Source organism: Bubalus bubalis, chromosome 3 (assembly GCF_019923935.1).
Source record: "Bubalus bubalis isolate 160015118507 breed Murrah chromosome 3, NDDB_SH_1, whole genome shotgun sequence".
In the NCBI taxonomy this organism is placed as follows: Eukaryota; Metazoa; Chordata; class Mammalia; order Artiodactyla; family Bovidae; genus Bubalus; species Bubalus bubalis.
The window spans coordinates 54,482,323-54,507,778 of NC_059159.1; the positions used below are offsets into that span (position 1 = coordinate 54,482,323).

Here is a 25,456-nt window from a genome sequence, read left to right on the forward strand (position 1 = left end):
TTTGTTTTTTTGTTGTTGTTGTTTTTTGATAGGTAAGAAGGGAATTTATTCAGATTCAGAGAGAAGCACACTCCACAGACAGAGTGTGGGCCATCACAGAAGTCGCGTGCTGCCTGTATTTCTTATCTCTGGTTTTAATCTATTAGAGTGCCTACAGCCTCATCAATTATCGTCAGTAGTCATATTTTTTTTAAAAACACTAACAAGCAGGGAATACCTGCCACTTTCTTTAATCCAGGGAAGAAGGCAACAGATGGCCGAAGGGGAGTCACATGGCAGGAATTTTAACCTCTCCTTTATTACATTTAATCTTGTGATAATCATTTAGTCACTCCACCTTTGTGAGCCTCTTTCTTCATCTGCAAAAGGAGGATAATTATCCAACCCATCTGTTAGTTCAGACTCTACTGATTGCAAGTAACAGAAACCAACTTGAGCTATTTGAAGCCAAGGAGAATGTAAGAATCAAGGGCAGGAAATACCGCTGGCCTCCCTAGCCTGGAACTGCAGGATGCCACTGCTTCTGTGGATGTATGCTAGATGTCATGGGTCCTCAGCCCCCAGATATACCCATTTTCCTTCTAGAAACATCAGACTGGATTGTATTTCAGACCTTTGATTCAGATTCCTGAGAGAAGAATCTGATTGGTCCCTTACTGTCAGTTGTCTCCTGATGGTCCAATCAGTGATGGCCAGGAGCACATGGTCACATAGTACCACCTGGCTTGGGCCCTTTCCCCTGTGAAGGTGGATGGGGCAGCCCTCAAAAAAGGTGCTGATGCTTACCTGGTTCAAGGGTTGTTGAGCTGACTGGATGTCTGTAAGAGAGCTTTGAGAACTATTAATATAAAGTGCTGCATAAATATGAGCTGGCAGGGTGGTGTGTTAGGAGTCTTGGAGAGTGCACTGCCCTGAAGAGGGGTGGGAGAGATTATATTGCCGTGAGAGGGAATTTCAGTTTTGTTGGAGGCAGGGGAGCTGTTTGTTGGAAAGTCATGGAGCAGAGACTGAAGGAAGTGGACAGGACTAGCATGGTCCATTGCCTGGGTCAAGCTGCGTTTGTAAGCCGTTAGACCATAACATTGTAAAAGAAGGAGTACTCTGCGTGTGTTTTCACCTCTGTAGTTGAAACTGCGATTGTGGAAATGATGTTAGTCCCCATTATGGCTCTCCCACTCCAGTGTTCTTGCCTGGAGAATCCCATGGACGGAGAAGCCTGGTAGGCTGCAGTCCATGGGGTCGCACAGAGTCGGACACGACTGAAGCAACTTAGCAGCAGCAGCAGTCCTTGCCTGACACGGTCCCAGTGGGCTGACTATGAGCAAGTCATGTCACTTTCCCTGGGCTGAGTTAGTTCCACTCTTTGAAGATGTCCATGTAAGGTGGGGATTAAGGAACGAAGTCTGGAATGAGACGGTTGGGTCTGCATCCTTACCATTCCCTTGCTAGCTGTGTGACCTGGGGCCATTTCCTAACCTCCTCCAGTTTGTGTCCTCACTTGTAACAGGTGGATAATTATAGTACCTACCTTATGAGGTTATTGTGCCAGTTACATGAGATGAAAGCTCGGTAAAATATCAGCTAGTATGGTTAAGGGAAGCCAAAGCTGCCGGATGCCAGGGACCCGAGGCAAAACTGTGTGCTGGGTACTCTTGAGGCAGAGTGAACACGAGGCCTAAGGGGCGGGTGGGACGCTGGAGGGGCCTGGGGACCCACCACTAGAGGCAGTCTACGGGCTGACGCTCGCGGCTTTCCAACAATTCAGCTCCTCCCTGGAGACTGCGCCGCCCCGCCCGCGGCCCTCGGAGCCGCTTCTGGGCTGGCGGTCGGCTGGGTTCAGGAAGTTCAGCGGCCCCTTCCCTGCAGTCTTGGGGGATCCTGGGTCTCAAACTAGAGCCAGGTTTAAGATTAAACTGCTTCCCGTGGTGAAACGGGAGTTTCACCTCTTCAAAAAAATTTGAAGAGCTCTTCAAAAAATAAATGAAGAAACCCCCAGACCACAGGACAGTTTGAGGGCTGAATTATTCAGACGCCCGGCTGGCTCCTCGGGACGCGGGGGCCGGGGGAACGAGGGCCGGCGCGCGCCCTCAGGCTGCGTCCCTGCGCCGCCCGCGCGGCAGCCCCAGGCCGCGGGTCCCGGCGCAGCGACTGTGAGGGCCACGCAGCGCGGCCCGCGGCCCGAGCCAGGGCGAGGAGGCAGGGCCGGAGGGAGGCAGGGCGGGCCGTCGCCACTTTCGCCCCCTCAGGACGGCGTCTTCTGACCGGAGGAGCGTCGCGCTCCCGGCGGCTGAGGGGCGCAGGGGACGGGCGGGGCCCAGCGAGGAGGGTCGGGCCGGGTGTCCGGGCGCCGCGCCGCCTCCCCGCCGGAGCGCCGTGGCCATGGCAACCCGGCCAGCCGCGGCCGCGCGGGCTTTCAAAGGCGGCCTTGTTCCCGGCTGGGGGCCCTCCAGGCCCGGGCAGGGAGGGGCCGCGCGGAGGGGCGGCCTGCGGCGGAGGAAGTGCCGCCCCGCGGCCCCCTCCCTCCCCGGCTCGTCTCCTGAAGGCCCGGGTTTCCACAGCTCCTTCTGGTGAATGAAGAGAAACCTCAGCAGGAGGATGTGTTCAGGCGACAGTGTGTGTGTGTTTCTGTGTGTAACTGAGAGGAGGTAAGAAAGCTTGTGGCGGGGATCACTATCTTGCTGGCCTCCTAGAATGAAGAGTCTGGTGCCCTAGACAGATTTTAGCTAGCCAGTGCCACCTGAAGCAGCTCTTTAAGACTCACTCATCCTTTTGGCAATGAATATCAAAGGAGAGAATATCAGAGAAAATACTAAGTCACGCATTGCTGCTGCTGCTGCTGCTAAGTCGCTTCAGTCGTGTCCGACTCTGTGCGACCCCATAGACGGCAGCCCACCAGGCTCCTCTGTCCCTGGGATTCTCCAGGCAAGAACACTGGAGTGGGTTGCCATTTCCTTCTCCAATGCATAAAAGTGAAAAGTGAAAGTGAAGTCGCTCAGTCATGTCCGACTCCTAGCGACCCCATGGGCTGCGGCCAACCACGGTCCTCCGTCCATGGGATTTTCCAGGCAAGAGTACTGGAGTGGGGGCCATTGCCTTCTCCAAGTCACTCCAGTAGATGCTACTGGAGATCAGTGGAGAAATAACTCCAGAATGAAGGGATGGAGCCAAAGTAAAAACAATACCCAGCTGTGGATGTGACTGGTGATAGAAGCAAGGTCCGATGTTTAGAGCAATATTGCATAGGAACCTGGAATGTCAGGTCCATGAATCAAGGCAAATTGAAAGTGGTCAAACAGGAGATGGCAAGAGTGAATGTCGACATTCTAGCACTCAACGAACTGAAATGGACTGGAATGGGTGAATTTAACTCAGATGACCATTATATCTACTACTGCGGGCAGGAATCCCTCAGAAGAAATGGAGTGGCCATCATGGTCAACAAAAGAGTCCGAAATGCAGTACTTGGATGCAATCTCAAAAACAACAGAATGATCTCTGTTCGTTTCCAAGGCAAACCATTCAATATCACAGTAATCCAAGTCTATGCCCCAACCAGTAACGCTGAAGAAGCTGAAATTGAACGGTTCTATGAAGACCTACAAGACCTTTTAGAACTAACACCCAAAAAAGATGTCCTTTTCATTATAGGGGACTGCAATGCAAAAGTAGGAAGTCAAGAAACACCTGGAGTAACAGGCAAATTTGGCCTTGGAATACGGAATGAAGCAGGGCAAAGGCTAATAGAGTTTTGCCAAGAAAATGCACTGGTCATAACAAACACCCTCTTCCAACAACACAAGAGAAGACTCTATACATGGACATCACCAGATGGTCAACACCGAAATCAGATTGGTTATATTCTTTGCAGCCAAAGATGGAGAAGCTCTATACAGTCAGCAAAAACAAGACCAGGAGCTGACTGTGGCTCAGATCATGAACTCCTTATTGCCAAATTCAGACTTAAGTTGAAGAAAGTAGGGAAAACCACTAGACCATTCAGGTATGACCTAAATCAAATCCCTTATGATTATACAGTGGAAGTGAGAAATAGATTTAAGGGCCTAGATCTGATACATAGAGTGCCTGATGAACTATGGAATGAGGTTCGTGACATTGTACAGGAGACAGGGATCAAGACCATCCCCATAGAAAAGAAATGCAAAAAAGCAAAATGGCTGTCTGGGGAGGCCTTACAAATAGCTGTGAAAAGAAGAGAAGTGAAAAGCAAAGGAGAAAAGGAAAGATATAAGCATCTGAATGCAGCGTTCCAAAGAATAGCAAGAAGAGATAAGAAAGCCTTCTTCAGCGATCAATGCAAATAGAGGAAAACAACAGAATGGGAAAGACTAGGGATCTCTCCAAGAAAATCAGAGATACCAAAGGAATATTTCATGCAAAGATGAGCTCGATAAAGGACAGAAATGGTATGGACCTAAAAAAAAAAAAAAAAATGGTATGGACCTAACAGAAGCAGAAGATATTAAGAAAAGATGGCAAGAATACACAGAAGAACTGTACAAAAAAGATCTTCACGACCCAGATAATCATGATGGTGTGATCACTGACCTAGAGCCAGACATCCTGGAATGTGAAGTCAAGTGGGCCTTAGAAAGCATCACTACGAACAAAGCTAGTGGAGGTGATGGAATTCCAGTTGAGCTCTTTCAAATCCTGAAAGACGATGCTGTGAAAGTGCTGCACTCAACATGCCAGCAAATTTGGAAAACTCAGCAGTGGCCACAGGACTGGAAAAGGTCAGTTTTCATTCCAATTCCCAAAGAAAGGCAATGCCAAAGAATGCTCAAACTACCACACAATTGCACTCATCTCACACGCTAGTAAAGTAATTCTCAAAATTCTCCAAGCCAGGCTTCAGCAATATGTGAACCGTGAACCTGATGTTCAAGCTGGTTTTAGAAAAGGCAGAGGAACCAGAGATCAAATTGCCAACATCCGCTGGATCATGGAAAAAGCAAGAGAGTTCCAGAAAAACATCTATTTCTGCTTTATTGACTATGCCAAAGCCTTTGACTGTGTGGATCACAATAAACTGTGGGAAATTCTGAAAGAGATGGGAATACCAGACCACCTGATCTGCCTCTTGAGAAATTTGTATGCAGGTCAGGAAGCAACAGTTAGAACTGGACATGGAACAACAGACTGGTTCCAAATAGGAAAAGGAGTTCGTCAAGGCTGTATATTGTCACCCTGTTTATTTAACTTATATGCAGAGTACATCATGAGAAACGCTGGACTGGAAGAAACACAAGCTGGAATCAAGATTGCCGGGAGAAATATCAATAACCTCACATATGCAGATGACAGCACCCTTATGGCAGAAAGTGAAGAGGAACTCAAAAGTCTCTTGATGAAAGTGAAAGTGGAGAGTGAAAAAGTAGGCTTAAAGCTCAACATTCAGAAAATGAAGATCATGGCATCTGGTCCCATCACTTCATGGGAAATAGATGGGGAAACCGTGGAAACAGTGTCAGACTTTATTTTTCTGGGCTCCAAAATCACTACAGATGGTGACCGCAGCCATGAAATTAAAAGACGCTTACTCCTTGCAAGGAAAGTTATGACCAACCTAGATAGCATATTCAAAAGCAGAGACATTACTTTGCCAACAAAGGTCTGGCTAGTCAAGGCTGTGGTTTTTCCTGTGGTCATGTATGGATGTGAGAGTTGGACTGTGAAGAAGCCTGAGTGCCGAAGAATTGATGCTTTTGAACTGTGGTGTTGGAGAAGACTCTTGAGAGTCCCTTGGACTGCAAGGAGATCCAACCAGTCCATTCTGAAGGAGATCAGCCCTGGGATTTCTTTGGAAGGAATGATGCTAAAGCTGAAACTCCAGTACTTTGGCCACCTCATGTGAAGAGTTGACTCATTGGAAAAGACTCTGATGCTGGGAGGGATTGGGGGCAGGAGGAGAAGGGGACGACAGAGGATGAGATGGCTGGATGGCATCACTGACTCGATGGATGTGAGTCTGAGTGAACTCCAGGAGTTGGTGATGGACAGGGAGGCCTGGCGTGCTGTGATTCATGGGGTCGCAAAGAGTCGGACACGACTGAGCGACTGATCTGATCTAACCACATGGCAATTTACATCCTTATGTATTAGCAAGTGAATTTTAGTGAGAAATCTGATGTTGAGAGCTCGAATAGCCTTTGCTGTTTTGAGGGGAAGCGTGGCCCCTGGGATTTCCCACCCTTTGTTTAGTCTTTAGTGTTGAAAGTGAAAGTGTTAGTCCTTTAGCTGTATGGGACTCTTTGTGACCCCCCTGGACTGTAGTCCGCCAGGGTCTTCTGTCCATGGAATTACTCAGGCAAGAATACTGAATGGCTTGCCATTCCCTTCTCCAGGGGATCTTCCCCACCCAGGGATCGAATCCTTGTCTCCTGCATTGCCGGCAGATACTTTACTGACTGACCTACCAGGGAAGCCCAAGTATAAAAATTGGGAAGGATGGCATGTCTGCTCTCTAAGCAGCTTGTGAGTGACGAATGCATTTCCACTTCGGGCTGCTAGGGGTTAAGAGCCAGATCTTCTTCCTTGACACCTTATCGCTCTTTGGCTTTCTCTGAAGAGGTGTCCTGCAGGGGTAGCCTCAGGTGTGGGGAGTTTGGAAGGCAGGACATGAACTTGACTGCATCCCGTCAACACTGGCCACACCACTGTCAATCAGTTCTCCAGATCCTCCTGGGGAACCCTTGAAGCAAGGTGTGGGGAAAGATTCTTGCCTTTGGGTCTCAGAAAAAGGCTAGGCCTGAGTTTAATTCCAAGTCATGATCAGCCCGAGGGAAGCAGCACTGTCAGGTAGACTGGATTTTCTACTGTTGCGGCTGTGCCTTGGCCTCCTGCCTTCCATTCTGGCCAAGAAAGGTGGAGAGGGTCAATAAACTTGAGTACACATAGGCGGGCATCCTGGCCATTTAGCAAAGGGTCCTCACACCCAAGCAAAAGCATGGAGGGGGGGCTCCTTCAGAGGTTGGGGACTGAGACCAAAGTCAGTCAGACCGGACTCTCATTGACCCCCGCCTCTGTCCCCTCCCACTCGTGAAGCTTGGAAGATTGTGTTAGTAGATTATTCTTGTCATATACAGTTGAATCTGGGAGAGATGGTGCTACTTCATCTAGTGGGGATGGAGAAGGCTCAAGAACTTTCCAAACTCTTCTGATTAGCATGAAATAGGTGCTGCATGGAGCATTGTCTAGAAATTTCCGAAGAGAGGGGAAAAAAAAAATGTAGTTCATGCTTCTGGAGAAATTCCGTCTAGTGGATGAACCAACCAGCACGTTAAAGGAACATAAAGGGCCTATAAAGTGATAGACATTCTTGTTTACTTGTAGAATCTTAGACCAGAATTAGAATGTGTGTGAGGTGGGCCCAGGCACAGGTGAGTCAGAAGCTCCCCAGGTGTTTCTTACACACAGCCAGGGTTTCAGGCCATCCCCCAGTGCAGTGTTCACAAACGGGGATGGTTTTGTCCCCCTGGAAGACATTGGCAGTGTCTGGAGATGTTTTTGGCTGTCACAAGCACTGACGGGAGTGAGAGCATCTTGTAGGGAAGTAGCACACAGCAGGGTTTGGAGGTAGGAGAATGTGGTTTGGGTTTGCAAAGAAGAAAGCGGTTCGTGGTTTCAGAGAGTCCGCTGAGATCCGGAGTTGGTTTTTCAGCCTGATTCTCCCCAGTGTGGGTTGTGTCTTGTCCAGGCACTTTTGCTTCAGACATCAAGCCCCTCTGGCTGTGTTTGCTGTGCGTGTCAGTAACCCTCAGGCCCTGTTGTGAGGGAGGTGAAGGAGCTGGTGTCAGGTACCATCAGCCTCAAGGGCCCAGCCCCACCCTGGGGACTGCCTTTCCCTGAGTCCATGCGTGAGGGAAAGCTGCTGCGCAGAAGCTCGCCTTCCTCTGGCTCCAGGAACAGGCTCTTTGCCTGAGTTAATGGCGTCATGGCCCCATTGGTCATTTATTCCCTACCTCTTAGAAAAGGGTGAGCCCATCGTGGGCCAGGCTCGTGGCAGTTGGTCCAAATACATTTTTGAATGAACGAGTGTATCCCTAATGAGTGGGAGATCTGAACCTTTTATTGTGATTTGCCCGGTTAATAAGTATGCCTTGGGCCATAAGTTGAGATAGGAGATGCAGAGTGGTAATAAGGAGGACAGTCCAGGGAATTGGACAGGGAACCTGAAGCAAGTGGGAACTTCCCATTTCCCTCTGGAGTGGCCACTGAGGAGCCATTTCTGCCCTCTGAGGTGACCCAAAAGTGCATGTGTGGTGATCCTCCCAGGGTGCCACTGTCCAAGATCCACCCACAGGGTGGGACGAGCAGAGCCAAGGCAGGAAGCACAGTTGTCTCTGTGTATGCGTGTGTGTGTGTGAGCTTCTTTTGCTTAATGTGATCTTCTTGAAATTCATCCATGTTGCTGTATGTATAAAGTGTGTGAGTGTGTTCTCTTTTACTGCTGACTAGTCGTCTTCCATTGAATTGGGAATCCATAATTTCTTTTCTTTTTAAAGACAGGAAGAACACCTCAAAGAGAAATAGACTTCTCTGAAAAAGCCTGAAATGTTCTTTTTCAGCATCTGTGAGTTTATGTGTTTATTTATGGGCTGAGCTAGGTCTTAGTTGCTGTGTGGGCTTTGCTCTGGTTGCCGTACAAAGGCTTCTCACCGTGGTGGCTTCGCTTGTGGTGGAGCCCTGGCTCTGCGGCATGCGGGCTTCAGTAATTGCAGCACTCAGGCTCAGGAGTTACCATTTCCAGGCCCCAGAGCACAGGCTCAGTAGTTGTGGCCCGTGGGCTTAGTTGCTCCTCGGAATGTGGGATCTTCCTGGTCCAGGGATTGAATGCGTGTCTCCTACATCAGCATGAGGATTCTTTACCACCGAGCCACCAGGGAAGCCCCAGGAAGCACAGTTTAATCAGAATACCTCCTCTTCTCTGGTCTGGTTATAGGTAGCAAATGCTTCAGAGCTGCTTTTCTCTGCCTTTGAGGCCTTGTTTCTGCAACTCAGGAGAAAAGGGCCCCTGATGTCCCAGGCTCAGGCTAGGGTGGGGAAGGTGTGTTTCCGAGGTTGCCTATGATAGGAGCCTGGCCCCATGCAGGGCGTCCCGCCCTCTCACAGCCTGCCCCAGAGGGTGTGCCTGTTCTTGGGCCCATTGCTGGGTTCTGGCAGGCTTTGTCCGGTGGAGCTCCCAGTTCCACCTTATCTGTTCCTGAGTGATGTACAATTAGAACCTTGCTCCTTGATGTCAGGTCCCCAGACCAGCAATACCCATGCCTCCTGGTTAGAAATGGAGAGTCTTGGGCCCCACTTGAACTGCCCACATCAGCCTGCATTTTAACAAGATGCCCAGGTGATGTGTGGGCATGTAAGAGCCTGAGGAGTGCCTGCTAGAAGACTGTTCTGCGAGGAGGCACCTGGGAGAGTGTCCTCTTTTGGGCAGCATAGGTGCTGTGTTTGTAGAGGGCTTTAGGACAGTATTTCTCAAACTGAGGTGAAGGACCGGTGGCTTATTTCGTTCATCTGGGGACGGATATGTGCCCCAATGAGCACGACCATCACAAGTCTGACATGTCGGGGCTGGTCTGTACGCTTTCTCTATTCAGAGATTCAAGTCTGCCGTCACATGCTTGAGTGTGTAACTATCAAACTTCTGGAACTTCTCTAAAGCCTTCTTTAGTCTCTCTTCCTGTACTTATCTCCCCAAAGACCTACAACTAACAGTTTGGGTTGCAGATCTGCTTTAAGTGATCTTGGTCTCAGGTCCCATCTTCAGGGTCAGACAGACTTGAATCCTGGTTCTGTTACTTCCTCGCTGTGTGTTTTTGGGCAGCTGTTTAACCTCTCTGAGTCTTAATTTTGTCGTCTGTAAGTCAGAGATAATAATCCCCATGCCTCATAGGGTTGGAGTTAGGATTAAATGAGAAAGCGTGGGTGAAGCATGGAATGCATACTTGATAACGTGCTGTCCTGTGCTTAGTCGCTCAGTCGTGTCTGACCTTTGTGACCCCATGGACTGTAGCCCGCCAGGCTCCTCTGTTCCTGGGGATTCTCCAGGCAAGAATACTGGAGTGAGTTGCAGTTGCCATGCCCTCCTCCAGGAAATCTTCTCAACCCAGGGATCAAACCCAGGTCTTCTGCCCTGCAGGTGGAATCTTTACCGTCTGAGCCACTAGTGAAGCCAAAGAATACTGGAGTGGGTTGCCATCTCTTCCTCAAGGGAATGTTCCCAAACCAGAGATTGAACCCAGGTCTCCCGCATTGCAGGCAGATTCTTTACCATCTGAGCCACCAGGGAAGCCCAAGAATACTGGAGTGGGTAGCCTATCCTTTCTCCAGGGGATCTTTCCGACCCAGGAATTGAACCAGGGTCTCTGCATTGCAGGCGGTTTCTTTACGAGCTGAGCTACCAGGGGAGCTCATGCTTGATAATATTGGCTGTCAAATGTGGGCAACAGCACCATTGTTATTGGTTGCTATCTTGGAGCATCTGAAAATGAGGACAGTGGCCCCAGTTAAGGGGTACCATTGGTTTTAAAAATATTTATTTATTTTATTTGGCTGTGCTGGGCCATTATTTGTGGTATGCAGGATCTTTTTAGCTGCGGCATGTGGGATCTAGTTCCCAGCCCAAGGATGGAACCTGGGCCCCCTGCATCAGAAGTGTGGAGTCTTAGCCACTGGACTACCAGGAAAGTCCTTGGATACCATTGTTTTTATGAATAGATAGACAGTGGTCTTTACATGTGTAGCAAATTCGTTTGGAACAGAAACTTTCTTCCCCCTGTGAATTTCTGATAGACTGCTGGTAATGTGTTTTCCGCTATGTGAACTCAAGCAAGACTTGGGACAATGCTGGAACTTGTTTTTCAGCGACTGAAAGAAGTAAAAAAATGCTAGGTAGGAAATCCCTTTCATCCGCAGGGCCGGTCTGCTCACCTGTCATTCTCCTCCCCCACAATGTGTCTCTTGGATACTCTCTTCCAAGCAGGCCAAGGGGATTTTCAGTGCTGAGTTGCCTAAAGCTAAACTGCCAGCACATCGTCTATTTCTGGAGAAATTTAGCTTCTCTCTTGGCTGTTTCATTAGCATGTAAGGAAGTGAAGTGAAAAAGTAGAGGACTCAAGTTAAAAGATCTGTGTCCTGGAGTCAACTTAGCAAATCACTGCTTGAGGTATCACCTCATTGGCCCACATTTGTTAACCTCTTTTTGGGTTCCAGACCCCTTTTATAATCTAAAGAGAACTTTGACACCCACCTTTACCCTGAAAAGTGCATTCACACCCAAAGACATTAAGTTGTGCATTTTATGTTCTGTGGTTGGGGGGGAGGTTCATGGACCTCATGGAAACCTCAAGGATCCTTGGCTAAGCAGCTCCACAAGGCTCATTTCTCATGAACTAGAATATCCAAGTGGCAGGTTTTGGAGTCAGAGTGCAGGAGTCTGAATCATTCCTCTGCTGCTTGCTGCCTTGTTGAGCTTGGGTGAGTTCATTATCTCCTCTAAACCTCAGTTTCCCCATCTGTGAAGTCAGGACAAGAACAGTACTTACCTCACTGGGTAGTTGTGAAACTAGATGAGGTAGTACTTGGCAGATGTCTGTGTTGCGTAATTAGTGTTTGGCCTACAGAATGGCCCACTGCCCCCTGGAGGAATCCCCCCTTGGTGGCAAGAACTTGTGCCATCCTCGTTTGAGAGCAAACAGAGAGACCATGAGGTTTTCCTTGGGATGGGTGGGGAGTGGCTTCTCGACACACCTCTGGGAAATTTGGAGAGCTGGACAGCTTTGGAGGGAGGCTCCTAGAAGCCCTGTTGGCCCAGCTGCTCCTGTTCAATAATTTCCATGTGCCGTTGTTGGTTTTGGCTCCGGGCTCAAGAGCCCTGCCTCAGGAGCTTCCTTGAAACTAGACCCAGAGGAGCAGGGAGGAGGGAAGGAAGAATGAAGATGCAGACTTTTTCTCCCTCCTTAATTAACTCTGACTCTTTTGCTCCCTGGGCTTTCAGGCTGTCTGCAGCCCCAGCAATTAGTGGGAGTGTTAACTGGGGTCAGGGCCGAGGCTGGGCTTCAGGGAACTCCCTGGACGGTGCCGGGGGAGGAGAGAAGTGCCCGTCTCCTGGAATGAGGGCTTCACCCCTGGCTGTCTGGGCCGCTGCGCCCTTTGAGCCAAGCAGCCTCCAGCTCCAGCTCCATACTCAGGCTCAGCTGCCCCGAGACGGGCTGGAGCTAAGGGATTCCAAACCACGGGCCCCCGCCCACAGGGCCTTAATTGCATTAACGCACAAAGCAGGGTGGCCGCCCTGCCTGTCCCCGAGAACAATCAAGTCCTGTTCTCACGGCCTGTTTTCCCTCAGCTGCTCCTCCCTTTCATCTCGGCCTCTTTCCCAGGGGTGCGGGGCTCATTCCCGGGAGACCGGCATGTGCTTTCTAACCTTCTTGCTTCTTCCCTGGTCTCTCTGGTTTTGTGTATCCCTTTCTCTCCCCTCTGGTTTGAGCCCCATCCTGTGTTCCTATCCAGTCCTGATTTTAGACTATGTGGGTGAAGGGTTTGAAAAAAAAGATTGATGTGTCCGTTTTTGCTTCTTATTTGCATGTTGTCATGAGAGGGGAGCAAAATGCCCCCACTTTATTATTTATTTTTTATAATATTTTATTTATTTATTAAGCTGTGCTGGGTCTTAGTTGCAGCACACAGGATCTTATAGTTGTGGTATATGGGATCCAGTTCCCTGATCAGGGGTCGAATTCACGCCCCCTGCATTGGGAGCACAGAGTCTTGGCCACTGGACCACCAGGAAAGTCCCCATAATGCCCCCACTTTATAATGATGCTCCACTAGTCATTAGATATCTTCCATTGGTTTAGAATATGATAGTTTTAGGAGTATCATCACAGAAATGTTTTTCATGAATCCACACACATTTTGATGCAGCAACAAGGCTGGGTACCTCTTACACCTAATTTAGGGAAAGGAAGGGGCTTGTCACCAGCCCCACGGCTAGGAAGTCACAGAACAGGGACAAAACCCTGGTCTGACACTCAGGCCCTTCCTGCCTCCTTGGCTTCCTGAGGGTGGGCCTTTTTCACTCCACCCCAGGGTCTCTGGGCTCAGTTGCCGGCAGCAGAGGACATCCAGGGGGCCCCGTCAGTGATGGTGAACTCGAGCTCCTTGCCGTGAGCTGTGAGTAAGGGGCCCCAGAGAAGCAGCATTTCTGATCTCTCTTCTTACTCTGTCTCCTCCCCAGCTTCAAGGGACAAGGACATCACTTTTCTCCTATTTTACTGTTGCAATTATCCCAGGTGCTTCGTCCTTTAGAATCTCCAGAGAAGGTGCTTCCCTAGTCCTGGCACCAGCACAAGCACCCGACCCTGTGACCCTGGAGACTTCTCGGTCAGCAGGACCTGTATGGGCTGCTTTCTGGACTGGGGCTGCCCTGCCCAGCTGGTGACCGGCCTGCAGCCGCAGCCTCAGGCCGGGCCTGGAGCCCGGGAGGCTGGGTGACCGACCACCTGGCCGCCTGGGGAGGAGCCTTGCTCGCAGCCCCTGTAATTGGTGTTGTTTTGACGACAGCTGGTGCCTCCCTTCACTTTAAAGGCCTTTCCTCTTTCACATTTTCGTGGGGCTCGGGGACCTGCCATTCTGCCTCCCGCCAGTCTTCCTAGGAGGCTCCTGAGCCCCATATGGTAAAGCATGTCCCTCTTACACCCTCATGCTGGCGGGCTTTGTGGCACAGGCAGGAATCCTCGTCGGCCAGGGGTCTCCCAGGGACCCTGGAGCCCTCGGTGGCAACTGCCTTCTGCCCCCTCGCCTGGGGCAGGACACCTGTCTGGATTGTTTCAGTAGGCATCTTTCACCAGAATCCTTTAGAGCACTTTGAGGGCTAATGGGCTTTTTGTTATGTTCCCCAGCTTCCCCAATGGCTCAGATGGTAAAGAATCTGCCTGCCATGCAGGAGACCCAGGTTCAATCCCTGGATGGGGAAGATCCCCTGGAGAAGGAAATGGCAACCCACTCCAGGATTTACGCCTGGAAAATCCTATGGACAGAGGAGCCTGGTGGGCTATAGTCCATGGGGTCGTGAGCAGTCAGGCACAACTGAGTGACTAACACACATATATGCACACTGGAGAAGTAAGCCCCCTGGGAAGGGTCCCCCACTGGCCTGCTGGCCTACGTGTGAGCACCGATGCCCCAGGACCTTGGACTGCAGCCACACCCGTGTGGTCTCATTGCTGTGGGCTGCCCGCGCTAGGGCTGCGCCATCCCAGAAAGGCTTCATCTTGACCCCTCAGACACATGGACTTCAGTCAGAATGTGCTCCTCTCGTAAATCAGCTGTACTTCAACTTTAAAAAAAAAAGTGCTCTGCTTATCCTGTGTAGTTTGTATTCTCATTTAAAAAAAAGAAGAGGGGGGGGAATGCTTAATTTCCAACAGAGATCGGTCTGGTAATTTAAATATTGTAAATATTGCCACCGATTTGGGCTTCCCAGTGGTGCCAGTGGCAGAGAACGTGCCTGCCAATGCAGGAGACATAAGAGATGCGTGTTCAATCCTTGGGTGGGGAAGAGCCCCTGGAGGAGGTCAGGGCAACCTACTCCAGGATTTTTGCCTAGAGAATCCCCATGGACAGAGGAGCCTGGCGGGCCACAGTCCCTGGGGTCGCAAAGAGTCAGACACGACTGAAGCAACTTGGCACGCACACACCGATAACATTTGATTATATTTCCCTCTGTTCTTTTTATTTTTTAAATTTGTATAGCTTCTTAAAATTAATTGTAATCTTACTGATCACATACTTAAAAAGCTTTGTATGTAGCTTTTTAATGTAACACTGTAGAATGAGCATTTTTAACGACATGGTGTGGTTTTAAAATATTTTCAGTGACTATACCATTGCTTCCTTGTGTACTCCCTACTGTTGACCACCCCCACTCCCAGCTCCTCTGAAGCCTCAGGACTTTGTGGAGCATGACGATCAGGAACCATTGTTGGAGTTGTATGGGGGTAATATGAATCCAGAGTTGCCTGGGTCCTGGGAGGAGGGGCCTGGGGCCCCGTGGGATGGAGGCTCCCAGCATGGCCCCTTCGGCCCTCGGTGCCAGAGCCCTTGAAGTGGGGCACTCGTTCGAACAGGCTGTCTGGCTCAGGAACCTTCTGTGGTTTATACAGAGGTGAGGCTGGGGTACAGGTTCAGGCTGGCTCTCAAGGCCTATCAGTTGGGTTTCATTTCCAGCCTTGGGCCTGGCCTGGTGGCCCAGGTGCCAGGAGCAGGTAGCTGTGACCCAGCTCAGTCTCCTTCCTTGAGCTGTTGGATTTTTGGACGCTTGCTCTATCCCATAGCCAGGGCCTTCTTCTGAAGGTCTGTGCTCACCCTGGTGTCATCAGGGGCCATGCACCCTGCCCCAGAGGGCCTGGAGACTGCAGGGGCCTGGGCTCAGCCACCTGAATGGCAGGACAGACACCAGCCTTTTCTCCCAGTATCTCTTAACTACACTTCTGATGAGGATAATGACAGATAATAATTATACTGCTAATAAGCATCATCCTTTCAGTTCTGTTGATTTATACCCTTTCCGTTTCTCGTGAAGGGGTTAAGTTGAGGCATCGAGAGATTTAAGAGTTCTGATCTTGGCTTCCAGTCCTGGCTCTGTCCTCTGTAAATTCCATTGTCACATATCCACCGAGCCTCAGTTTCCTCATCTGTACAATGACGGTAATGATGCCTGACTTGCCGAGTTGATGGGAGGATCAAATAGTATTTCTGTATTATTCTCTGGCATGTCGTTGGCAACCAGTCAGTGTCATTTTGACGATGTTGTTCAGGGTCACAAAATATGCCAACCTCAAAGCCAGAGGGACTTGTCTGCCCAGTCCCTACCCTGCTCAAGTTTCCCTGGAGTCCCTTCAACCGTGCACTTACCTCGCCAGCTCCAGGCAGGAAGCTTTCCTGCTTGGCTGATCAGAGGAGGCTGGCCCAGCAGAGCTGTGATTGTTTTCAGCTGCTTCCGGATAGGACGTCCTGCCAAGCCAGGCCCTGCTCCCCTTCACCCCGCTAATCTGAGTGGAGGCAGCTAGGACCCTGTCCTTGTGCCTTTCCCCTCAGACGGTGTTGAGAAGGCAACTCCAAGTGAACGCAGGGTGTGGTGTCACAACTGAGTGTCTTTGCAGCCACACTTGTCTGCATCCCCCGTCCCTGCCCCACCTCCCACCGCCAAAAAAAACAACAGCATGAAGCCAAAGAGAGAGTCGTTTGGGGACAGGCTCTGGTTCTGAGTCCTTGTGCCCCAGTCTGAGGCCATTTAGTTGGCTGTCTGCTTTCAGGAGGCCGTGAGCTCTAGCCTGGCTAGACAGAGCTTGCCTTTGAGACTTCCAGAGAAGAATCTTATAAACTTTCCAGCCATCTGCGCAAGACCTTGAGTTTTGAGTGCCGTTCCTCCTGAGGCCATGAACCAGTAGCAATGGCGTCGCCAGGGGGCTAGATGGCAACGCAGACTCTTCAGGCCTCAGATCGAAGCTCTAATGAGTTAGAACTTGCATTTTAGCAAGACCCTTAGGAGATTCGTGTGCATGTTAAAGGTTGAGAAACACAGATTAGAGCACAGTTTTCAACCACAGGTGTACACTGGAATCACCTGGAGAGCTGTGAAAAAGGAACTGATTCCCTAGGTCCCAGTCCAGACCACTGAGTCAGAATCACTGAGGATAAGATCTAGGCATTGGCATTTTTAAAAAAGGAAAAAAAAAAAAAAAAAAAACAACAAACCCCAAAACTTCCTAGGTGATTCTGATGTGCAGTTGGAGTGGAGAACTGATGTAGACAGATCCTTGTCTTTGGGATGGATGGTCCTGAATGAGACGATCATGATAGTAACACTAAGAGTTGCTATATACTGAGCTCCTACTCCACATGAAAGGCTTTATTCTTATCTGGAATCTTCTTCCCAAACCTGAGGCTTTGAGAAAACTGAGGGTCAGAGAGGTAAAGTTAGGAGCCTTAGGTCATGTAAGTATTGTGGCTGGAACTGTCTGCCTGGAGGCTTCTTTTGCAGTGACTTCACTGTAACTGAAGCTCATAATGGTTTTGAAGGGCCTGGTTCTTGGAAAATCTGGCCAGGGATTCTCTTCTCAGTCTCAGTGAGACCTTCAGACTGTGTGGTTTCAGGATTGTTCAGTTTGAGGAAAGCACACCAGCTTTTAGTCTTCAGATTTGTGAGTCTCCTAGAGAAAGGGGTTGGAGGTGAGGTCAGTGACAGACATGTTGCAAAAGAACGATGGGAAAATCTTAAGGAAAAGGGCATGTTGCCAAAGGTCATAGAGAACCTGACCCCCCTTATTTATTTTAAGCTAGCTGTGCAGGTCGGAACAAGTCCCTTTATCCCTGTGGACCCAAACTCCACCCCTCCTCCCCCAGGGGGGACTCGCTGCTCTTTCCAGTTCTGCAAAGCTGAGCTCTAAGATAAAAGTGGGGAAACTAAGGCATCGGCCAGAGAGAGCCAAACTCTGGGCCCTTGAGCAGCTGGGGGCCGGTGCTGGAGCTGTGCTGGGAAGGCATGGAGAGCCCGGCAGAGCGGAGCATCCACGACCCAGCAGGAACCCTGACACGGCCTCCCCGGCCCTGAGCCTGCAGAGAGACCTGGCGAGGAGCAGAGAGAATGAGAAACAGCCCTTTCTTTTTGTGTTTTGAACCTCATCCAAACCTAACTTTTAAGTTCGAATAAGGTTTTGAAAATCAGCCTGGGGCTCCCACGGACGCTAAATCCAGGTTACTGTGTGTGTCTTCCTTATAAAGTCATGGACTGTCTGTGTTTGGGCAATGGAATGAGTGAGGGGGAAGGTTTCAGTGCTTTCTTTCCTGGCTTTTCCTTTCAAGAAACACAGCACCCTGCCCTTCACATGGGCCTCTGGTGCATGTTGATGCATGATTGGTCCCTGCAGTCACTCTGTGAGCCTAGAAGGGTGTGGGGGGGACCCCCATTTATGCAGGGAAATCACGGGCCCAGAGATGCCAAGTGGGGGCCCTGAGGTCCTGAGGCAAATTCAAGGCACAGCCTGGCCTTGAATCTGGATCTTTTGATTCCAAGCCTAGCACTCCTTTTCCTCCATTGTACTTCCCTAGGGTCCCCCTTCCTGGCCTTCCAGGGGACCATCAGTTGCCTCCTGTAGACATAGCTCATGAAATACCATCAATTTCCAGTGATCTGGTGTGTGTTTTTTGTTATAGTTCTTTATTTTTTTGGCTACGAGGCATGTGGGATCCCAGTTCCCCAACCAGAGTTAGAACCTATTGGAAGGTGAAGGCTTAACCCCTGGGCTGCCAGGGAAGTCCCCCAGAGTGTGTTTTAAAACATGCTTTTAAGAAAATTATGTAACCGATATACAACTCCATTGCTTTCATTAAAAATTTCAAACAATTCAAATGGTCCCCCTTTGACCACCTCTTCTCCCCATCTCACACCACTCTTCAGAGGTAACTGCTGATGACACTTTGATATGAGTCCTCCTAGCCCTTTTTAAAACATGGATTTTGCATATGTTCAGTTCAGTTCAGTCGCTCAGTCCTGTCCGACTCTTTGCGACCCCATGGACTGCAGCACGCCAGGCCTCCCTGTCCATCACCAACTCCCAGAGTTTGTTCAAACTCATGTCCATTGAGTCTGTGATGCCATCCAACCATCTCATCCTCTTTCATCCCCTTCTCCTCCCGCCTTCAATCTTTCCCAGCATCGGTCTTTTCCAGTGAGTCAGCTCTTCGCATCAGGTGGCCACAGTATTGGAGTTTCAGCCGCAGCATCACTCCTTCCTATGAATATTCAGGACTGATTTCCTTTATGATGGACTGGTTGAATCTCCTTGCTGTCCAAGGGACTCTCAAGAGTCTTCTCCAACAGCTCAGTTCAAAGGCATCAATTCTTCAGCACGTGTTACTGATAGATTATTGTAATCTCTAACTATCTTGCTTGCTTTAATTGCCAGCTGTGTGTGTGTGCATGTGGAGAAAGCAAATATTCTAACGTTACCTTCAGCAAGATAAAACCAGGATGTAGATCAGCTGGGCTGATGGTTTAGAGCAGTGTGTCTCTAGCTTGGATGTGCATGGGGTAGGAATCATGCATCGATTTTGCTAGAACGCAGATTCTGATTCAGTAGGTTATGGAGTAGGGGCTGGGATCCTGCATTTCTTAGAGGGTCTTGGTGCAGACACTGGCAGTTGGAGACCACCCTTTGATAGGGTGAGTTGACAGTACATGCTCTAGAATTGAACAGACCCACTGATCCTTGTGGGCTTCCCTGGTGGCTCAGATGATAGAGTCTGCCTGCAATGCAGGAGACTCAGGTTTGATCCCTGGGTTGGGAATATCCCCTGGAGAAGGGAATGTCTACCCACTCCAGTATTGCCTAAAGAATTCTCTGGACAGAGAAGCCTGGCAGGCTGTAGTCCATGGAGTCGCAAAGGGTCAGACACAACTGTGTGACTAACACTTTCACTTCTTTCACTTTCATTGGCCCTTAAGGGCTTTCCTGGTGGCTCAGCGGTAAAGAATCCACTTGCAATGCAGGAGTCACAGGAAAGAGACGTGGCAACCCCCTCCAGTATTCTTGCCTGAAGAATCCCATGGACAGAGGAGCCTGGCAGGCTACAGTCCATAGCTTCACAAGGAGTCAGACACAACTGAAGCGACGTAGCACGCACACACATTGGACCCTAAATGCCCGCTGAGCTTGGCAAGTATGTAAGCTTTCTGTGCTTGTAAACTGGGGGGATGAGAAGGACGTGCTACCCATAAGACTGATGTGAAAACGAAATGAACTAGGACCTGTGAAACACCTAGTCCAGTGCCTGGCACACAGTGGATGCGCAGTAAATATCAGTTATTAGCATCATCTGGAGACAAAGACCATAGCATTGTCCAAGCCAAACAGAAAACACTTGCTGGTTGGCTACTATTTGGGGCTATTTGTGTAGTGCATTTCTCTGTTATTCATTTAATATTATCATTATCACCATATCAGGATTTTTAATATGTCTCTTATGGTATTATTCCCATGAGCTTATGAGTAACTTTATGTCAGGGAGTGTGTGTAACTTTACCAGATCCACACAGCTAAGGAGTAGCAGAAATAAACTTACACCCAGGTTTTAGGTCTAATGCTTGTCATGTCCCTTGCAGCCGCCTTCTCTTGAGAATCGATTACACTCATGGTCCAGTGGGTGGTGTGGAATGTATAGCCTCTGAGTATGGCTCCAGGGAAGGAAAGACACAGGCTTAAAACTGTTTTTGCTCTCACAGCTGTCAAAAGAATACAAAAAAAATACTATAAAATAAAAAAATATAAAATAAATATATAAAATAAAATTTATAATTTAAATTTATAATTTAAAATTTATAAAACAAAAAAAAACTATATCCCTTATGTGTGTGTGTGTTCAGTTGTTCAGTCATGTCCTACTCTTTGTGACTCCTTGGACTGTAGCCCGCCACGCCCCTCTGTCCATGGAATTCTCCAGGTAAGAGTCCTGGAGTGGGTTGTCATTTCCTACTTTAGGGGATCTTCCCAACCCAGGGATCGAACCAGAGTCTCTTACGTTTCCTGCACTGGCATGTGGATTCTTTTACCGCTGTACCCCCTGGGAAGCCCTATACACTTAAAAATTCACATAAGCATTTTTTTCTCATAACTTTAAGTAGAGAGTATTTCCAGGCTTATTGTATGTCATATTCTTCAAATATATGTTCATGAAAACCTAGAATGGCAAATCAGTTCACAACGGTTGTGGAAAATGTCTGCTGTAGCTCTTAATTCGCAAGGCCAGATCTTGCTGTTAGACGATGAGCCAAATCATGCTTTGTGTTAGAAAAAGTCTGACTCCATGATTGATTCAAATAAATGAGTTAAGCTGGCATCCCTGTGTCGGCTTCCTTGCTTCCTAATTCTAATCTTGGAATAACCAGATGGTTATGCATGGTAGTCGGTCTTGGTAAGATAAGGCCAGCTCCCTTCTCAGTGTCCATCCTCAGGAGACTCCTTCCAGGAGCGCTGCATTCTTGAGTTGTCCCTTTGTTTCATGGCTTCTGTCAGGTCAAAGTGCCAGGGTAAAGCTGGCATGGCTGTGGGGATGGGCCGGCCTTTTGGGTAGTCTTGAGGAGGGCTACCTCAAAAGAGAACTGGTGGGCTCAGATGGTTCCCAGCACATCGATACGGAAGGATACCATGGGGGCGTGGAGGTTCTGGAAATTGATTCCCTGAAGGCCTGCCATGTCAGGGAGTTAAATTTCCCAGATGTACCTTGGTGGGCAGACCATTGACCAGATGCCTCCTGGAGAGGCTGCCCTGGGTTGTGGCTCTGTGAACATTACATTGCTCACTTCAAAGCCTGTGGCTCTTTGGGAATCTTTGGTGGAGCAGGGACTGAGCCCGAACCTCCCAGGGTCTCCCTGGTGACAACCCTGGCCCTTGGCGCATGTTTCTTCCCAGGTCCTCGCAGTTAGCTAGCAGGGGCATGGACGCTACAGTCTTGAGTGGCAGAGAGGTACTCTGAAGCCTGGGCCTGCTGAGCGGTTTCATGGCCCCAGAGCAGTCCACATACCCCACCAGAAAAGCTGGGTGCCATCCCAGGGGAGCGATCACAAAGCAAACCCGCCTTGGGTTTGTCAGGAGAAGTGGTCCTCTGAGCTTGTCCCCTGCCTCAGGGCAACTCACCTACATTCTCTTCTCCTTGGCATCTTTGTCTGTGAAACGGGCTGATGCGGCAGGCATTTAGCCTTCAGAGACCTTGAAGTTGGGCAGACCTTTGGTTTTGAATCCTGGCTTTGTCACTTACTAGCCGTGTGACCAAGTTACATGCCTCTCTGAGCCTGTCTGCACATGGGTAAATGGGCAACGACAGCGTCTCTCTCATGGGCTGGTTGAGGGGGTACAGGAGACGATGGCCAGTGGGCACGCTCAGGAAATAGTCTTGCCGTGGTTACACTTGTTCCTCGAAGGAATTAAGCAAAAGATGGGGTGGCGTGAAGGCCAGGTTGAGACTCTCCAAGGGCAGGGCGCCCCTCCCTGGGATGGCACCACACGCATGGAGGCGCTTCGCGGGTGTCACCTGATAAAGGGCAGAGCGGGGGCCCTGCCACCTGCTGAGCTCCCTGCTGGCTTCCTGCCTTCTTGCTCCCCCAGAGGGAAAGGCCGCCCCTGATTACTCCCCGCTTTCCCTGCAGCCTGAGGGCTCTGGGGTCCACCCTGTGGGGACCTGTTGGAAGCCTTGCTGCCTGGTCTCCCCGGCTGGCTGGGCGCTTTCTGGGGGACGGGCCACAGGCTCTCAAGCCTTCTGTCTGAAAGCTGCCTTGGTTGGATTTCCCGAGGGCCTCTCCCGGCAAATGTTTTAGAAGCAGAGTCGACTCCACCCCCTGTGCCTTCCCCGCAGGAATTTTGTCATCTTGTCTAAACCTACTTTCAGCTGGAGCTTAGTCTCTTCTCCTCCACCCCAGAGGAGTAAATAAAGAAACAAAGCAATGGTCCTGTGCACCTTGGGATCTGGCCCTTTCAAGGAATCTCTTTGTCAAGCAAAGAATCCTTTTGTAAAGTGAATAATGACTCACTTTGGACTTCGGTTGGGATTTTTTGTTGTTGTTGTTCAGGGTCTTTCTCAAGAGTGGGGGCCAGGCTAATTTGTAGGCTTGGGGGCAGGCGGGGTGGGGTGGGGGCAGGCCACCGCGTCCCTCGCAGCAGCTGAAAGCACTCTCGGTTTGGCTGCTGATCTTCTGATTACCCTTCTTTCTTCCAGTGTCTTCCTGTCAGGGCTCTGGCCCACCGACATCGATCACGCAAGCCCGGAAGGTGGTGACGGTTTGTGTTTCTTGCTCTGTTTTGTTCCTTTGCTTCACTGATCGCGTCTCCATGGAAACAGGCGCAGCCTTTGTGTTCCTTTTGCTTTGGGCAAATCGATGCCAACTGGGGATTTTTCTTTGCTCTCCACCTTCTTTGGGATCAAAGGGAAAGGCGGGGGCCAGGCAGGAGGACCTGCAGCGGCTTGGAGCTCCTGGAATGGGGGACTCCTCCCCCAGGGACCATGGGGTCAGTCCTCCAGTCGGGGACCCCTGTCTGGCCTGACCTGTGTGGGGTTGCCGTGAGTGTCATGAGGTCCTGGGTGGAGCATGTATGCTGTGGTTTATGGACACCCAGCACCCCACCCCGGGCCCCCTCGACTCGGGGGTGGCTACTGGCCACTGGGAACAGGAGGCTGGCGGGAAGGCTGCTCCTGCTGGCAGGTACTTTGGGTGAAGGCTTTAATCTTTCCAGGCCTTGGTTTCTCGCGAGAGAGTGGAGAGGTTTTGAACCCCTTTGGTCCTGGGACCCCTTAAGGAAGCCCCACATCTAGGTAAACTGCAAAATCACTGTCATATGATTGTTCGATGGTGAATAGTAAATTCTGTGTTTGATTCGAACCAGTAAGTTGTGTAGTTTGACATGAAACTTCAGAATCAGGAACCCCTCTCTAGACTAGACTGAACATCCCGTGTGTGATTCAGGCCCCCCGGCCCCCCGCCCCCAGGGTGTCCTGCGTTCCAGGACTGATCGTGACCTACTAGGGGAGACTTCTGTTCCAGGCCAAGGCAAAAGCGTTGGCCTGAGCAACCAGGGAACAACAACAGATGGGCTCTGTGTCCTCGGAGACCTCCCAGTGGGCGTGCCCACACAGGATGGGGCTTCCTGAGCGGGTTGCCTACCACACTCCCATGGTCATCTCGATCACTGCTGGCTTGACGAACTATGTTATTCAACAGGCGAAACAGGAGGCTTCTATCCATCAGTACCACACTCGCGCCAACTTTATACTCACTGACTAAAACCGCCAACTCCACACTTCATTTCAGTATCAGAACTTTCTACCCCATCTGTTTGTCAAATTTGGCAAAGCGTTTTTTGAAATAAGTATTTATTTATTTGGCTGTGCCGAGTCTTAGTTGTGGCATTCGAGCTCTTCATTGTGGCACGTGGGGTCTAGTTCTCTGACCAGGGATTGAACCCTGGGCGCCTTGCATTGGGAGCTCAGAGTCTCCACCACTGGGCCACCAGGGAAGTCCTGCAAAGGATGAGTTTAACCTCAGATTTACGTTGTCCAAGAGCCTCCCATGAGACTGGAGCTAGAGCCAAGTTGTCTGAGGAGACCTCCGAGCATGTCAGTGGCCTCGTGGTACCGAGGCCAGGTGGTCCAGTCTCCTGCCTGCAGAAAGGCGCTTGCTGGAGCGAAGCACCATTCAGGGGTCCCTCCCAGGAAGTGTTCTGTCTGACCCCTCTTTACAGTCAAGAAAGTTTCTTCTGGAGTCTAAGTCTCATTTTCTTTGTTCTGTCTTGAAGAAAGAGAACAAAGACCAAGTATCCTTGCAGCTTTACCCAGAGACCCTTACGTTCTCACTCAGCCTCGGTCAAACGCCCCGATCTGGCAGGGTTGCCTCCTCACTCTCACGTGTTCCAGCAGAACAGGGCCCGAGTGTCCTGTTGGTAAGACAAGGAGAATGACAGCCGCCTCCCTGGGTGGGTGTGAAAATTAAATCCTTTGGGGACACACCCCTGCAAGTGCCTGGCGTATGGTTCGTTTTCAGTCACTCGGGTTGATTCTAATATATTTTCTTTCCTGCCTACCTTTTTTTTTGAGGCAAGTGGGGCTGTGCCCAAAGCATGTGGGTGGATCTTAGTTTCTTGACCAGGGATTGAACCTGAGCCCCTGGCAGTTGAAGCAGAGTCTTAACTACTGGACCTCCAGGGAAGTCCTTTCCTGCCCACTTTAAAGCCACCTGGAGTTCTTGCTTTTCTCCACAGCTTCTCCTGAGTGAAGCCCCCTGGGCTGCTGAGCCATCTTCCCGACTAGCCTGTCTCTGGGCCCCGAGGGGTCAGGTGGGGCAGGTACACAGAGGCCCTGGGTGGCACTGGCCCTGTTCCTGGTTCTAGGCCTCCTAGAGCTCCCAGCTGGAACCGCTGACTCCCAGACTCTCCCAGAGGCTGCAGAAGGGTCCCTGGCACTTCACTGGGAGACCTTCAGCATAAACTGCCCCTGCTTCTGTGGACGGTAGCTTCGAACTGTGCTTTGTCCAAAGGGTGACGTGTGGAGTTGTTGTGAACCCCTAGCCCAGGAGCAAGGACTGCAGGGGAGCTCTTTTTTTTTTTTTTTTTCCCAGATTTTACCCTATCTTTCCTTTGAACCATCGGTATCGTGGCAGAGGGTTGAGAGGAGGAGCCATACTGCCTGGGTTCTGACCCAACTCTGCCACTGTGGGCACCCTTCCTCCCTGTGTCTTAGGTTTCTCCATGGCACATAGGCAGTGCTTAAGAAAATATTTGCTCTAATTTCCCGAGCGCTTTGAAAAATTTTCCATTGTTTGACTTTAAATTTCCTCCCCTCCCTTTCTCCCGATCTGCATAAATATACAGGCAGACCTCAGAGATGTTGTAGG

The 25,456-nt window shown here is 50.1% G+C and overlaps 1 protein-coding gene and 1 non-coding gene across 3 annotated transcripts in view; both read left to right on the forward strand.

The window, feature by feature from the left end:
- Nucleotides 1-25,456, forward strand: part of CUEDC1 (CUE domain containing 1) — an 88,468-nt gene that overhangs the window by 14,206 nt on the left and 48,806 nt on the right. The window contains exon 1 of one of the 2 annotated variants that reach the window (XM_006076231.4): nucleotides 22,798-22,841. The exons of the other annotated variant lie outside the window; for it this stretch is intronic. The gene's annotated coding sequence lies outside the window, so the exon portion shown is untranslated. Of the gene's footprint in view, nucleotides 1-22,797; nucleotides 22,842-25,456 lie in introns of those variants that run through there. 2 annotated transcript variants of the gene reach the window in all.
- TRNAG-GCC lies at nucleotides 13,922-13,993 on the forward strand. The gene has a single exon. It is a non-coding gene; the product is annotated as a tRNA-Gly (tRNA).